A 13,821-nucleotide genomic window follows, 5' to 3' on the forward strand; every position below is an offset into this window, starting at 1 on the left:
CTGGGATCCTATGATCCCAGCTGACTTCCTGCCCTTTGGGCAGGGGGCTGGACTTGATGATCTCCCGAGGTCCCTTCCAGCCCTGATGTCTATGAAATCTATGAAACTACTGCAGATCTTGCAAGATGTGCCAGCAGACAGGCAAAAGTGAGGACAGGCTCCCCTACAGCCCTTCCGTATCATTGATCAACCCTTCCAATGAGTGGGTATAGACATTGTGGGCCTACTGAGGCATAAGATTCATAGAGGGAAGAAATACATCCTCACTAGTGAATTTCTCTACTCCTTATCCAGAGGCAATTGCCTTGACCGCCACCAAGGCAGCTGTAGTTGCTGAAGCCCTGACCAAGATCTTCTTTCAGCTGGGTTTTGCTTCTGAGATCCTGGCTGACAGGGGTGGGAACTTCCTGCAGAGGTGATGAAGTGCCTGTGGGAGTGCTGTGGGGTGAAACACCTCAAGACCACAACCTACCACCCTCAGATAAATGGGTAGAAATGTTCAGTGGGACCTTGAAAGGTATGCTAAAGGCCTATGTGGACTCTAACCCCAATGGGTGGGATGAGAAACTTCTGAATTTGCTCTTTGTCTACCAGGAGGTACCCCATAAGTCCACTGGGTTCTTGCCATTCTAGTTGATGTTCAGAAGGTGAGTTAAGGGTCTTCTTGATTTGGTGAAGAGAAGAGTGGGAAGGGAAAATCTCTTCCACTAAGACCTCCATGGTAGAATACATGCTCCGCTTTTGTCAGAAGCTAACTGACCTGATGAAGGTGGCACAAGACTTCCTGGCCCAGGCACAGGAGAAGCAAAGGCCTGGTATGATGAAAAGACTTGCTTACATACCTTTGAATGAGGTGATAAGGTCATGGTTTTCTTGTCACTAAAGACAGACAAGCTGCAAGCAGCTTGGAAAGGCCCCCATGTCATCCTGGACAGGCTGGACAGTGTGACCTACGTAGTGACCAGGAGTGGGAAAAAGCCTAAGATATGCTTAAAGAACATGCTTAAACCATACTTTAGTAGAAGTGATGTGGTATTCTGGATTTCCCCAGTAGAAGGATCACCTGAGGATTCAGAGGAGCAATCATGTATGGTGACTGGGATGGAGAGGCAGGAATAGAAGAACTCCGCCTGCTAGATCATCTGCCCTTCCAGGATAAGGACAAGCTACTCACAGCACTCAAGGACTTTGAGATAGTGTTTTCCAACAAACCAGGTGAAATGAACCTGGCAGTACACTCTATAGACACAGGCAGTCATTGCCCTATCCAATCCAGACCTTGCCCAGTTAATGGAAGGTGGTTGGGTGCAGTGAAGTGCGTGGCTCAGTGCAGGAGCAGCTCCTACTGACCCACCACACAAGGAACTACAGACCAATCAGCATCACCTCAGTCCCTGTAAAAATCATGGAACATATCCTCAAGAAATCCACTTCTAAGCATTTGGAAGAGAGATAGGTGATGAAGAACAGTGAGCATGGATTCACCAGGGGCAAGTCATGCCTGGCAAACCTGATTGCTTTCTATGATGAGATGACTGGTTCTGTGGATGTGAAGAAACCTGTGGATGTAGTATACTTTGATTTTAGCAAGGCTTTTGGTCTCCCACAACATTCTCCCAGGCAAGCTAAGGAAGTATGGGCTGGATGAATGGACTGTAAGGTGGATAGAAAACTGGCTGGAGCATCAAACTCAGAGAGAAGTAATCAATGGCTCAATGTCTAGTTGGCAGCCGGTATCAAGTGGAGTGCCCCAGAGGTCATTTCTGGGGCCAGTTTTGTTCAATGTCTTCATCAGTGACCTGGAAGATGGCATAGAGTACACCCTCAGTGAGTGCAGATGACACTAGACTGGGGGAAGTAGTAGATATGCTGAAGGGTAGGGCTAGGATTCAGAGTGAACTAGACAAACTGCAGGATTGGGCAAAAATAAATCTCATGAGGCTCAACAAAGTCCTGCACATAGAATGGAACGGTCCCATGCACCAGCACAGGCTGGGGGCTCATGGACTGGGCAGCAGCTCTGCAAAAAAGGACCCTGGGGACAATGAGCTGAATATGAGCCAACAGTGGGCCCTTGTTGCCATGAAGGTTAATGGCATACTGGGCTGCATTAGGTGTGTTGCCAGTAGGTCAAGGGAAGTGATTATTCCCCTCTATTCAGCACTGGTGAGGCCACATCTGGAGTACTGTGTTAAGTTTTGGGCCTCCCACTACAGAAAGGATGTGGACAAATTGGAGACAGTCCAGCAGAAGACAACAAAAATAATGAGGGTACTGGGGACATGCCTTATGAGGAAAGACTGAGGCCAAAGCAACTACAACGCTGAGGCTGACAACACAAATTAAAGACAACAACAAGTTTATTTTTAGGTATGTTGGGAGTAAAAGGAAGGCTCAGAGCAGCATAGGACCCCTACTGAACAAGCAGGAGCAATTAGTGACAGATGGGGGGACAAGGCTGAGCTCTTCAGTGAGTTTTTTGCCATAGTGTTCTTGACCAAGGGTCAAGATAGGTCTCCTAGTGGGTTGTTAGATGGGCATCAGAGGGACACCAGCCTACCAACTGTCAACGATGACTTGGTGCAGAGTCACTTGGATGAACTGGATGTGTTTAAGTCAGCAGGCCTGGATAAGATTCATCTGAGAGAACTGAAGGAATTGGCCAGTGCCTTAGCAGAACCACTGGCATGGCTGTTTCAGTGCTTGTAGTGCTTGGGTCAGGTTTTGGAGGACTGAAAAAGGGCCAATGTGGTCCCTATTTTCAAGAAGGAGAGGAAGAGTGGTAATAGATGGGTTGGTATTGACCTGGAAGAATATGGGTAGTGGTGTCCTGCAGGACTCCTCAGTCCTTGGACCTGTACTCTTCAATGTCTTCATCAGTGACTTGGATGGGGGTGTGAAGTGTACTCTGTCCAAGTTTGCAGATGATACTAAATTGTGGGGTGAAGTGAACACTCCAGAGGGTGGGGAATGATAGCAGGCAGACCTGGACAGGTTGGAAAAGTGGGCAGAACACAACAGGATGCAGTACAACAAGGACAAATGCATGGTGCTGCACCTAGGGTGTAAAAATATCCAGAACACCTACTGGCTGGGAAATTACCCTCTCAGCAGCACAGAAGCAGAGAGGGATCTCAGAGTCATAGTGGACTCCAAGATGAACATGAGTCATCAGTGTGATGAAATCATGAGCAAAGCTAACCACACTTTATCATGCATCAGTAGATGCATGACAGATAAAACCACATGGTGATACTTCCCCTCTGTGTGACATTAGTCAGACTGCAGTTGGAGTACTGTTTCCAGTTTTGGGTGCTGTACTTTAAGAAGGATGTAGATAACCTTGAGAGGGTCTAGAGGAAGGCCACTCATACGGTTAAAGGTTTACAGGCTGTCATGGAGGCACTGGGGTGCTCCGTGCCTGAGAGAGGACAGAAGGTGAGCTGTCAGTCACCAGGGCAGCTCAGGTGCGGTTTGACAGAGCTGCCAATCAGCAGGGCAGCGCAGCTGTGGGTTGCTAGGGCAACCAGCCGGTCAGGTGACCGGAAGGGGGAAGGGCCAGGCCCTTTATAACAACTCAGGCCTGGGCCCAGGAGCAGTTCTTTTCTGACTGCTGCAGGAGCAGGAGCTCTGTGGCAGAGCTGAGCAGCCTGGGTTGGTGGTTGCAGTTTTACCATGTGGACCGGCTGCGATGATGCCGGGAACGAGAACACCCTAAAGGGAGGTAGGGTTGAGAGCCCTGGTGAGGGCTTGGTGTTATGAGCAGGAGGCTCTGTTGTTTATGTTGTAGCCAGGTGGCTTGAATTTTGGTTACAGTTTACACCGGAGGACTGGGCGAGGCTGTAGGGGAGTGAGGAGGCCTCAGTGGGGTTCCCCAACAGCTTGGGGGTTCCTGGTGCCCAGTAGGGGCACAGTGCCAGCAGGGCACTATTGTCTGTGCCAGAGAGGCACAGTATTGCGCTGGGGAGGCGCGGTGTGCAGGGTTGCAGACCCCAGCCCATAAGGGCAGTGTTTTGCCCAGTGGGGCAACCGATCCAGAGAAGGGTCAAGGGGACAGGCATGGCAGTGGTCGCCTGTGCCCCTAGCGTGTGGAGCGCAGTAGCGGCCCTGGAGAGGGCAAGGCCCCAGAGCGGGGCAGAGAGAGAGCGTGAGGAGCACGGTATCGGCCCCAGAGGGGCAAGGCCCAGAACAGGGCGGCGGCTTCGAGCCAGGCCCGGGGGGCGCCGGTAACAGGGCGGCAGACGGGAGAGGAGCCCAGGGTGCCTGACAAGGAGAGAGAGAGAGCGAGACAGGCCCGGGGGCGCTGGTAGTGGGCCAGTGGGTAGGAGCCCGGTCCAGGGGCACCAGGCGGGCGATGAGCCCAGGGTGCCTGAGAGAGGGAGCACCAGAGGGGCGAGGGACCGCACAATGTCCCACGGAACAGCTGCGAGGCTTGGGGCGTGCTAAAGGGGAGGTTTGGAGGCACGCATACCCCTTAAGGGAGGGGCGCACAGAGGCACCCCATTTGGAGTAGGGGCAAGAACACACATACCGTTCACTAGGGGAATAAAGGCAGCCTTCCATTTAACCATTTAAGATCAAAGTTGTGGCGGGCGAGAAACCGAGGGTGCTGAGTACAGCCTTGAGTGACGGTAGGGGGTGCTAGGGAGTTCACGGCCGCTCCTAGGCCCCACTCCCTCACACAGACCAAGCCCTATGAGAAAAGACTAAGGGACCTGGACCTCTTCAGCCTCCACAAGAGAAGGCTGAGAGGTAATCTTGTGGCTGCCTACAAATTCATTAGGGGGGTGCAGCAAGGAATTGGAGATGCTCTGTTCACCAGGGCAGCTCTTGGAGTAACAAGGAACATGGTCACAAACTGACAGAGAGCAGATTTAGACTAGATATCAGGAAAATCTTCTTCACAGTAAGGGTGGGCAAAATTTGGAATGGGCTTCCGAGGGAGGTGGTGCTCTCCCCTACCTTGGGGGTCTTTAAGAGAAGGCTGGATAGGCATCTGGCTGGGGTCATCTGACCCCACCACTCTTTTCTGCCCAGGAAGGGGGTTGGACTCAATGATCTGTTGAGGTCCCTTCCGACCCTAGCATCTATGAATCTATGAAACTCGGCTTTTTTATTCTACAGAAAAGGAGATTGAGAGAGGACTTAATAGCAGCCTTCAACTACCTGAAGGGGGCATTCAAAAGAGGATGGAGCTAGACTCTTGTTGGTGGTGGTAGATGACAGAACAAGGAACAACAGTCTCAAGTTGCAGAAAGGGAAGTTTAGGTTAGATATTAGGAAAAACTTTGTCACTGGGAGGGTAGTAAAACACTGGAATGGGTTACCCAGAGAGGTGGTGGAATTTCTATCCCTGGAGGTTTTCAAAACCTGGTTGACAAAGCTTTGGCTGGGATGATCTAGTTGGGGATGGTCTTGCTTTGAGCAGGGGGTTGGACTAGATGACCTCCTGAGGTCCCTTCCAACCCTAATTTTCTATGATTCTATAATTCTAACTCCACTGCTGCTCTACAGAACTACAATTCCTAGAATACTTTGAACTCTGACGCACGCTACCCAGTCATTCGTCCTATGCTCTATCCTATGAGGAAGTTCAAAGGAGTTGGGGGAAGGGTGAATGAAGAGTGCGTCCAGGGCATTCTTTGGACACTTTTCCTCTGTTGGTAAGTACCTTATGCAGAATCCAGATCACATAATATAGAAAAGAAATTGACCAAAAAGCCAATTTTTATTGTGTAGAGGTGGTTGACATATAAAGCAGAAGATGGTGCCTGAGTAAAATGACTTGTATGATCTGAGTTAGCGAGATCTGCCCAATCCAAGCAATGTTTCATTTAGTGATTTACTTTGATATCACCAGATTAAAAAAACTTATTTAATTAGAATAAAGTTTACATTTTAGCAACTCTAGACTCATTTAAAATTTAGTTTATTCTTTTAGAATTGTTTCCTCTCAATTTACACATTGCACCTTTCGTAAAAGTTTGAGAGCTTTGGAAAGTGGAATCCTTTAAGGTTCTGTCCTCCCTACCAGAAAGATTTATGAGCTTGTTTTATAACAGCTTTGTGAGTCAGCATTTCGATCACTGAAGTTTGACAGCTATGTCACCCTTCTATGAATGGTTCTTTCCCATTGTTATAATTTATGCTTCATCTAAAGAACAATGTTTGCTTTAATGCAAATGGTCTCCCTTCATCATTATCTCCACAAATAAAATACATCAAGTGTCTCTTGACTTCTTGCCAGTTGGTCAATTATGATGAATATGCCTTACGTTCCAGGTCTGTTGAGTTGTTCTCATCTGTGCTTATTGTAAATTACCTTTTAAAATTTAACTTCCCTCTGTGAATAGTGATCTATTTAAATGTTTAGGCCACAAATGTTTAACAAGAAAAGCACCTAATTTTGTTTGTATTCTGTTAAAATGATGCATTCATCACTACTTGGAATGATCTCTTATTAAGAAACAGTAGGAATTAATATGTGCCTATACTGTGCTAGTCAATTTTAACTGTCTTCAATGTAATCTAAAGTAGCCAAGTTGAGTTCAAAATTGTGAAGTACCTACGTGCCAAGGGTAGGCAAACCATTATATTTAGCAGAGAATTAAGAAGCTAACACAAATGAAACCTACAGGTTGACACATTAATTTTTCTTTTTTCTTTTAAAAAAATGCCTTGCCACTTGGTATTTATACAAGGGTTTTAAGACTAGAAGCCAAATGCACTTTATAATGCTCTTAATAGTTAATGGGTTCCCTATGCATCATTTAAAAAAATATAGTCCTTGGAATCAAACCAGCACTATGCATGGAGTAACATTTCCAGACCTGCCAGGGAACTGTAGATGTTCACATGTAAATTCTAGAATGTAGCATTAACTCTATGTTAGGATTAATCACAGTAAATCTGCATAGATTTTGTTATAATTAACTCTCTAATTAAAGTTGATTTATTCCAAATAGTGAAGAAGTTGTCAGACAGATTAAACTTCCCAAACATAGGAGTCTGGAGAATGGCAGAGTGGTGATACCTGCTAAATTTGGAGCTGCCCTTGGCAGAGACCCATAGATGACAGAAGGCCTGTAGTGAGGAAGATTCAGGGTGAAGAAAGCCTATGGCTAACAAGGCTATACAGATGGAAGGTAGTCAAAACATATTGATATGCTTGAACCCCTGCAAATGGGGTGCCATTGCTGTGAGATAGGAAATATTCCTGTAGGTTGATTTATGCCAGTTTATGAGCAGAAGGAGACATGGTTGACAATCTCCAGAACCAGACATGTGCCTGGACCCAGCGGGGCCCAACAGAGCTGAATGGGTCGAGGGGTCTCTTAAATCTTACCCAGTAAGAGAGAGTCTATAAGATTTAGGCAAAGTGTTGAGAAGGTCACAAAGTGGCCAGAAGCCTGCAAAAAGAAACAAAAATTAGAGTTAAGGAAAGGGGAAGAGACCCTTTATTAGTTGAAATACACATAATAGGAAAGCAAAATTGTTGTGGGAAGTGAGTGAAGAGTACTACAGCCCACAGGAGAAAAGAAGCAGAAGGTCAGGGAAGCCCAAAAGAAGCCTCTGAGAACAGTCATCTCTTTTCTGCTGACGAAATTATAGAGATGTCAGATGACTTATGTATCATTCAGGCAAGGGCTGATTTATAACAAGTATAATAATATAGATCCAGTGGGTATAGACCAAGTCCACAGAAAGAGTGGAGTGGAGAGTGAAAACATCTGTGGTGGTCTTCCAAACATACTAATTGTGTAAATATTAATTCTTATTCTTACTGGCTACATCTACATGAGTGGCCAACTATGTGGTAGTTACTGCACAGTCATTTAATACTTGCTTAAGCAAGTCCTGTGCCATGTTACTGCACAGCCCTTCACTACGTGGTTATTTTTAGATGCTACTGCGCAGTGGCAATGAGCTACTGCGCAGAAGATCATTACTACTGTTCAATCATCACTACTACTGTGTCACCATCATAGTTCATGCCCAGTAATGATATGGCACCATAGCAATGAGTTACAGTGCCATAACTCATTGCTACTGCACCGTAGCTCACTGCTACTGTGCCATAGCACCTTGTGTAGACATGCCCATTATGTAGAGAAGACCTCCTAGCATCTATGGGTAAGTGGAGATGGTCTGTAATGGAATTCCCCTAACCCTGTGTTGTGAGTAAGACCTGAGTCTTTCCCTATGTCTACAACTATGTCAGAGAGAAATAGGGAAGCCAGGTTAGTTAGGGTCTTGTTACACCTTATGCTGTAAACCGAACAAATGTTAATCAACTTAGTGTTTTTGACTTAGTGAAGCAGTAATACTTTAAGGTAGGAAAAAACATTGCTGACTGTCCTTCACCTGCACAGCTGTGACTTGCCACTAGAGGCTTGGTGAGCAGGGGCAGGATTGGGAACTAGGGGCAAGACTGGCTTGCTGCTCCTGTTTGGTAGACCAATTGCCAAAGCCCAGCATCAACCAATGGTCACAGTGCCTCCTGCTGCCACATGGACTAGCTTATTACTTGAACTCTGAGGTGCCTTATCCTTTTTTTTTCTCTGGAGCCCCTACCACATCACCCCCATCTAGGCTGCTGGCTAGCCAAGCACCACCCAAGCAGAGTGAGCTACAGGGCTGCAGTGCTGGCTTTGTCCAGCAGGAGTAGCAAGCTGGTCCTGCCCCTAGCTCCTTGTGCTGTGGGAGCATGCTGTAGTGGGGAGGGGTTGTACAGGATTTCCCAGCCTGGCTGGGCTTCGTAGGTGGCTGTGAGTGGCACAGCCTCCCCATTTGCTCTGTGTAGCCCCAGCCTCTGAGCTCTGCCCTGCTTTAGCCTCCTGGCCCAACTGGGCTGTGTGCCCAGGTCCTGAGGGCATAGGCATCAGGCAGAAGATGTGCTTCAGTAGAGCACGGGACTGGGCACAGGTTCAACTGTGGGTCAGCAGGAGGGGTGAGCACCAGCCTACTGCCCCCTGCAGGCATTGTGGCCCTAGTTCATTCCAGACATTCAGAGAAGCAAGCTGGTCTGGAAGGGTGCTCTTAGACTTCACTCATTTTTTTGGTTATAGAAAAACTAAATAGAGCACTCTTTTTGTTGCAAAAAACTCAGAAAGACAGTACCAGGTCAGAGGTTTTTGACACTGTGGCTATTTGTTTGAAATCTCTAGATTTATCTTGTGAATCCTAGGTGTTTGTGCTATACTTTTAAGAGACAGAGGAGGAAGATGTCTTCCTCCTTAGAAGAAGGCTAGATGGAGGGATGTAGAAAAGAGGCCAAGAAGAGAAAGAAAGAAGGCTACAAAATCAATGGAAAAGGAGAATAGATGTGGCAGAAGGCAATGGGTATGCCTGTAGCATAGTTGTGACAGCTCACCAAAGAAATATACCTTCCCTGCTCCCTGTTTTTTCCCCCTTGTCCTTTGCTCCCCTCTGTGCCTGTGCTTGCCCCCTACCACTTTCCCCCATGCCTGCTCCTCTGCCTGTGCCTGTTCCCCTTGTCAGATTCTATCTGCCACATTGTCCCACTTCTGCCTGCCTCTTCTCCCTCTGCCTCCCCTCGCGCTGTCTTCTCCCACCCAAGCTCCTTGCACTCTTTGCTCCTTTGCCCCTCCATACCTGTGCTAGCACTCCACTTCTTGTCCCCCAACGCCTCCTCTCCCTTGCTTCCTGTCTCCCTATGTCTGTCCCCTGCCACTCCCTGTACCTCTCCCCCACACCACCAGGGCACTTACCTTCTGCTGCTGTGCCCAGTTCCAGCTTTTTGGCAGGAGTGGCCCTGGCCCAGGTCCTACCTGGCCAGGCAGGAGGGAGCAGCAGGAACTCTGGCCTAGGCCTGGTCAGGGCTGGAGGGGTCAGAGCTGGAGCAGAAGGTGAGCAGGAGTGGAGGGTGAGGGGGTACAGGCTGGGGGGCATACTGTGCAGTCTCCCCACAAACCATACAGGTGGGTCTCCCTCATGCTCCCCCTCCCTCCCCACCAGACAATCTCCCCAACGCTTCCTTAACTGTGTGTCCCTTCCTTCACTGCATGAGCCAGTTCAGGGCAGGCACTGGCTCAGCTCCAGCCTTGGCTCTGAACCCAAAGCTGGAGCCAGAGCTGAGCCACCACCTGCCATGGACCAGTACTTAAATCTAAGACAAGACTTCCCTTCCTCATTGTTTGGAGAGAAAAGCTTTGTCTTGGATTCAGGTAGGTATGGTAAGATCTCTGCTGTATGTGAATCACATGAAGCCCTATGTGACCTCACAAGATCCCAGTCTTTTGTGTTTCCCCAGATAAAATGGACAGTAGGAACTTCGTGTCTGATACTCCTTGTCAAGCACCTTCTATCTGCCAACCATCAGCACAGCTAAGCTGATTCAGCAGACAAGTAAGGTACATGTAATAAAGAGCTCTAGTATGTTACCTCCAGCCCAAAAGCAAAGTGGAAGCAAGGAAAAGTGAAACAGTCACAGGTACTGTTTCATGCACCGCCCCTTATGCTTGGGCTGGCTCCCAAAAGCTCAATACAGCTCTAAGCAACTTGCTCAAGGTCAGATAGAAAGTTTGTTTAAACCTTGGATTCTGAATTCAGGAAGTCTTGGCTCCTTCAATTAGACTACATTTTTTTCTAAGAGTCAAGAAAGGTGCTTCAGCTGTGTTAGTCTGAAGTTAGGCAGAAAAGAGGGTAGAGGTGTGCTAACCAAATCAGAGATGCATACGTTTTCATGAGCAACAACTCACTTTGCCAGATGCTATGAAAGGATATCTAATGAAATAAACTGTTGCTCATGAAAATTTATGCATCTGATTCAGTTAGTCTATAAGGTACACCTCTGCCTTGCCTCCTTTCTAAGAGGTCATGTCATAACTAACTTGGAATTAGGAGACATACAGAAAAAAGCATTTGGCTAAATGAGTAGTTGCAGGAATAAGCCACGTGACAAAAATATTACAGTTGTTATACAAAAGCAGACACATAAAGAAGAACTTCATATAAATGCACTGAATATCTTCACAGGGCCACTAATATCACCGTGAATATTAGAGTAACTTAGCAATAACTGTTATGTAGTTCTGCTCTGAACAGCTTGGTTAGCCAAAACGTGATTCTCTCCTGTATGAGCTGCAGAGTCGAGATCAATTTTAATATTTACAGATGAAGATTTTATAAAACGCTGGCTGGCAAAGCAATATTATTTGATGTTTTTGCTGTACAAGAAAAGTAAGGCAGTTTGGGTCTGAAAAAGAATTAAAGGGGAAATAAGAATTCAAATAATATTGACTTTGTAAATATGGTTTTGGGTTTTTTTGCATGTGCAGCATCTTAAATACATACGCTGACAGTCTGTCTTTAACAAGGCTCAATTGTAAATCACCTTGTTTGGTCAAATGTATCTCCTTTGACATTGACAAATTATTATTTTTTGACTCATTACTTTCTGCCTAGATAGACCAAATTTATGTAAAGTATAGCATGTCAGGAACATTTCCTATACTTTTGAAGGTTAAAATGATAACATTCTGCCACATGTTTAGTATCCTTAAAAATCAGATTTAGATATCTAGAAATCTTTAATTAGCTAAACTGGTAAAATGACGGGACTTGTTTTAATTTATTTCTATGGGAGATTAGGGAAGCAGGAAATGAAAGCATTAGGCAGCTTTGGAGTAGGTAACTTCTGTTCTAGATATAAAGAAAGGTTTGCAGTAAAATAAGTAATTATGCAGATAGCTTTTCGTTAACCATGTCTTCTTTATTGAACTAACTACTTTGAATATAACCATATTCAGAAAGCTGTGTTATTAGATTGCCATCAAATAATTAATCATGACACAATCCTTCACATTTAGCTCCCACATCTCTTATTTGATACTTTGAATCTCACACCACCTGCATACTTAATGTGTTAAATAATGTGCAGTTTCTAACCATAGTTTTGTTATGTGATGATGCACAAATATACACATGTGCATAGTCAATAGAAACTAGGATAAATGGGAAAAGCTGCAGCTTAAATGCCATAACATTAATGTACAACTTGATGTGGATGCTGCATATTTGGAAGACTAATAAATATATTAGTTCATTTGAGACTCTCAATAAATCGGTCAATGCACCTGGAGGGGACTAATTGCCTAACACCTGCTCTCTCTGCTGGTTGTTTGAAATTATTTTGTTTTCAGAAATCCTGCAGTGGTTATAACTGTACCTATCACAGGTGTGGCATGACTTTTTTATGGCTATCTTTACAAATCTTTTCTTAATTTCTCTCAGACAGAATATTACAGATATACGTTGTTAAATTTAATGTAATCAATTGACATTATCAAGGTACCCCTGCAGTCTTACTTGCCAACATTGTGACTGTGGTGATCCAACACATTAATGCAGCTTCCCTGGAAACACTGACATGCCTCTCAAGGATATTGTGTTACTCTATGGGCTGTTTCCTTTCTACTGGGGGGTTCCCCTTACTTTCATCAATCCTTCTTCTCCCACTCCTTCCCTTGGTTCCATTTTGAAAGGGATTTTGTCACCCACATAAATCATGCCTCCCTACAACCTTGATTCATTCTTGTGTTAATTTGCTATGCACACTTAAAATGCTATCTAGACTTTGTTTTTGTGAGGATGTGACTGGCCATAGCAATAAACAGCAGGCGGATATGATTAGTCCTGTGCAATGTGGATTAAGTGTATGGCTCATGTTCAGAGATCCTGCCTGTCTCTGATTCAAAAAAAAAAAAAAAAAAAAATTCCAACTGTCAGATTTAAAAAAGTAACCCAAAATCCATATTTTTCTGTGATTTTTAAAATGAAACACCACTATATATAGATATATATGTATAAAATACATCTCTATATATCTATGTATAGTGGTGTTTCATTTTAATCATGGAAAACTGTATATTTTGGGTTACTCTTTTAATCCAAAAGTTCATTTGTTTGTTTTTTTTTATCATAGAAAACCAGGATCCCTGCTCATAACTGTAGCAGTGCCAAGACCAAGTGAATGGGGACTGACAGGCCAATGCTCTAAATATATAAATATATGCCAAAGCCAGATCTCCACTTATCTTCTGGGCATGTGAATGGGAGTTAGACAGAATTTGGGAGCTAAATTACAAAAAGTAACCCAAATCAATCCCAATCCAGCAGCTGCAAAAGCGCTTAGGCACCCACCTTCTTTTGGTGATTTGGTGCTGACATCATATGTGCAGTTCATTACAAAATGCGGTTTCTGCTAACCTGACTTCTGCTCAAAAGCGTAGCGGTTAAAGCCTCTATCAAGGAAGTAGGATACCTGGGTTCTTAACGTGCCTCAGACCCAAAGGATTCAAGCCCACATCCCCATAGCCATTTCTGTATTCTACCCAACAAATGGCAAAAATAAACAGTCCTGGGACTAAGCAAGTGGGAGCACAACTTGTAGCCCTGTGTGGTGGGACTCCTTTAGCAAGGGAGGGTATCTCAGTTCTGGGCCCCGCTTCAGAACTGCTTATGCATTTTACATTAGACAGAAGAACTGCAATCCTCACACTGATGGGGTTTGTTCATGTGTATCTGGGGGCAGAATCTGGCCTATTGCTTAGGGTCAAATTCTGCCTTGATACTTGGACATATGGCTCAGACTGAAATCAGTGGGAGCCCAAGATGTTCCTCTAAGAGCACAGTACGACCCTTAATATCAATTTTCATACACTATATTTTCAAGCAGTGGCACCTCTGGGTGGATATTATGCCTACTGTATTATTCTTTCTAAAGGCCATCTGTAGGGAACATATTGTGTTTTCTTCCTTTCTAGTCCGGAAACATTTATAGCCTGTATGAAAGAGTCC

At 45.3% G+C, this 13,821-nt stretch overlaps 1 long non-coding RNA gene across 1 annotated transcript in view; it reads left to right on the plus strand.

The window, feature by feature from the left end:
• The window catches only part of LOC109320318, a 5,986-nt gene extending 4,502 nt beyond the window's left edge, over window positions 1-1,484 (plus strand). The window contains exon 2 of the long non-coding RNA XR_002103779.1: window positions 1,363-1,484. This is a non-coding gene — a long non-coding RNA (uncharacterized LOC109320318). The remainder of the gene's footprint in view (window positions 1-1,362) is intronic.
• Window positions 1,485-13,821: the final 12,337 nt, after the last annotated feature.

Source organism: Crocodylus porosus, unplaced genomic scaffold, assembly GCF_001723895.1.
Source record: "Crocodylus porosus isolate Cpor-Errol unplaced genomic scaffold, CroPor_comp1, whole genome shotgun sequence".
Lineage (NCBI taxonomy): Eukaryota > Metazoa > Chordata > Crocodylia > Crocodylidae > Crocodylus > Crocodylus porosus.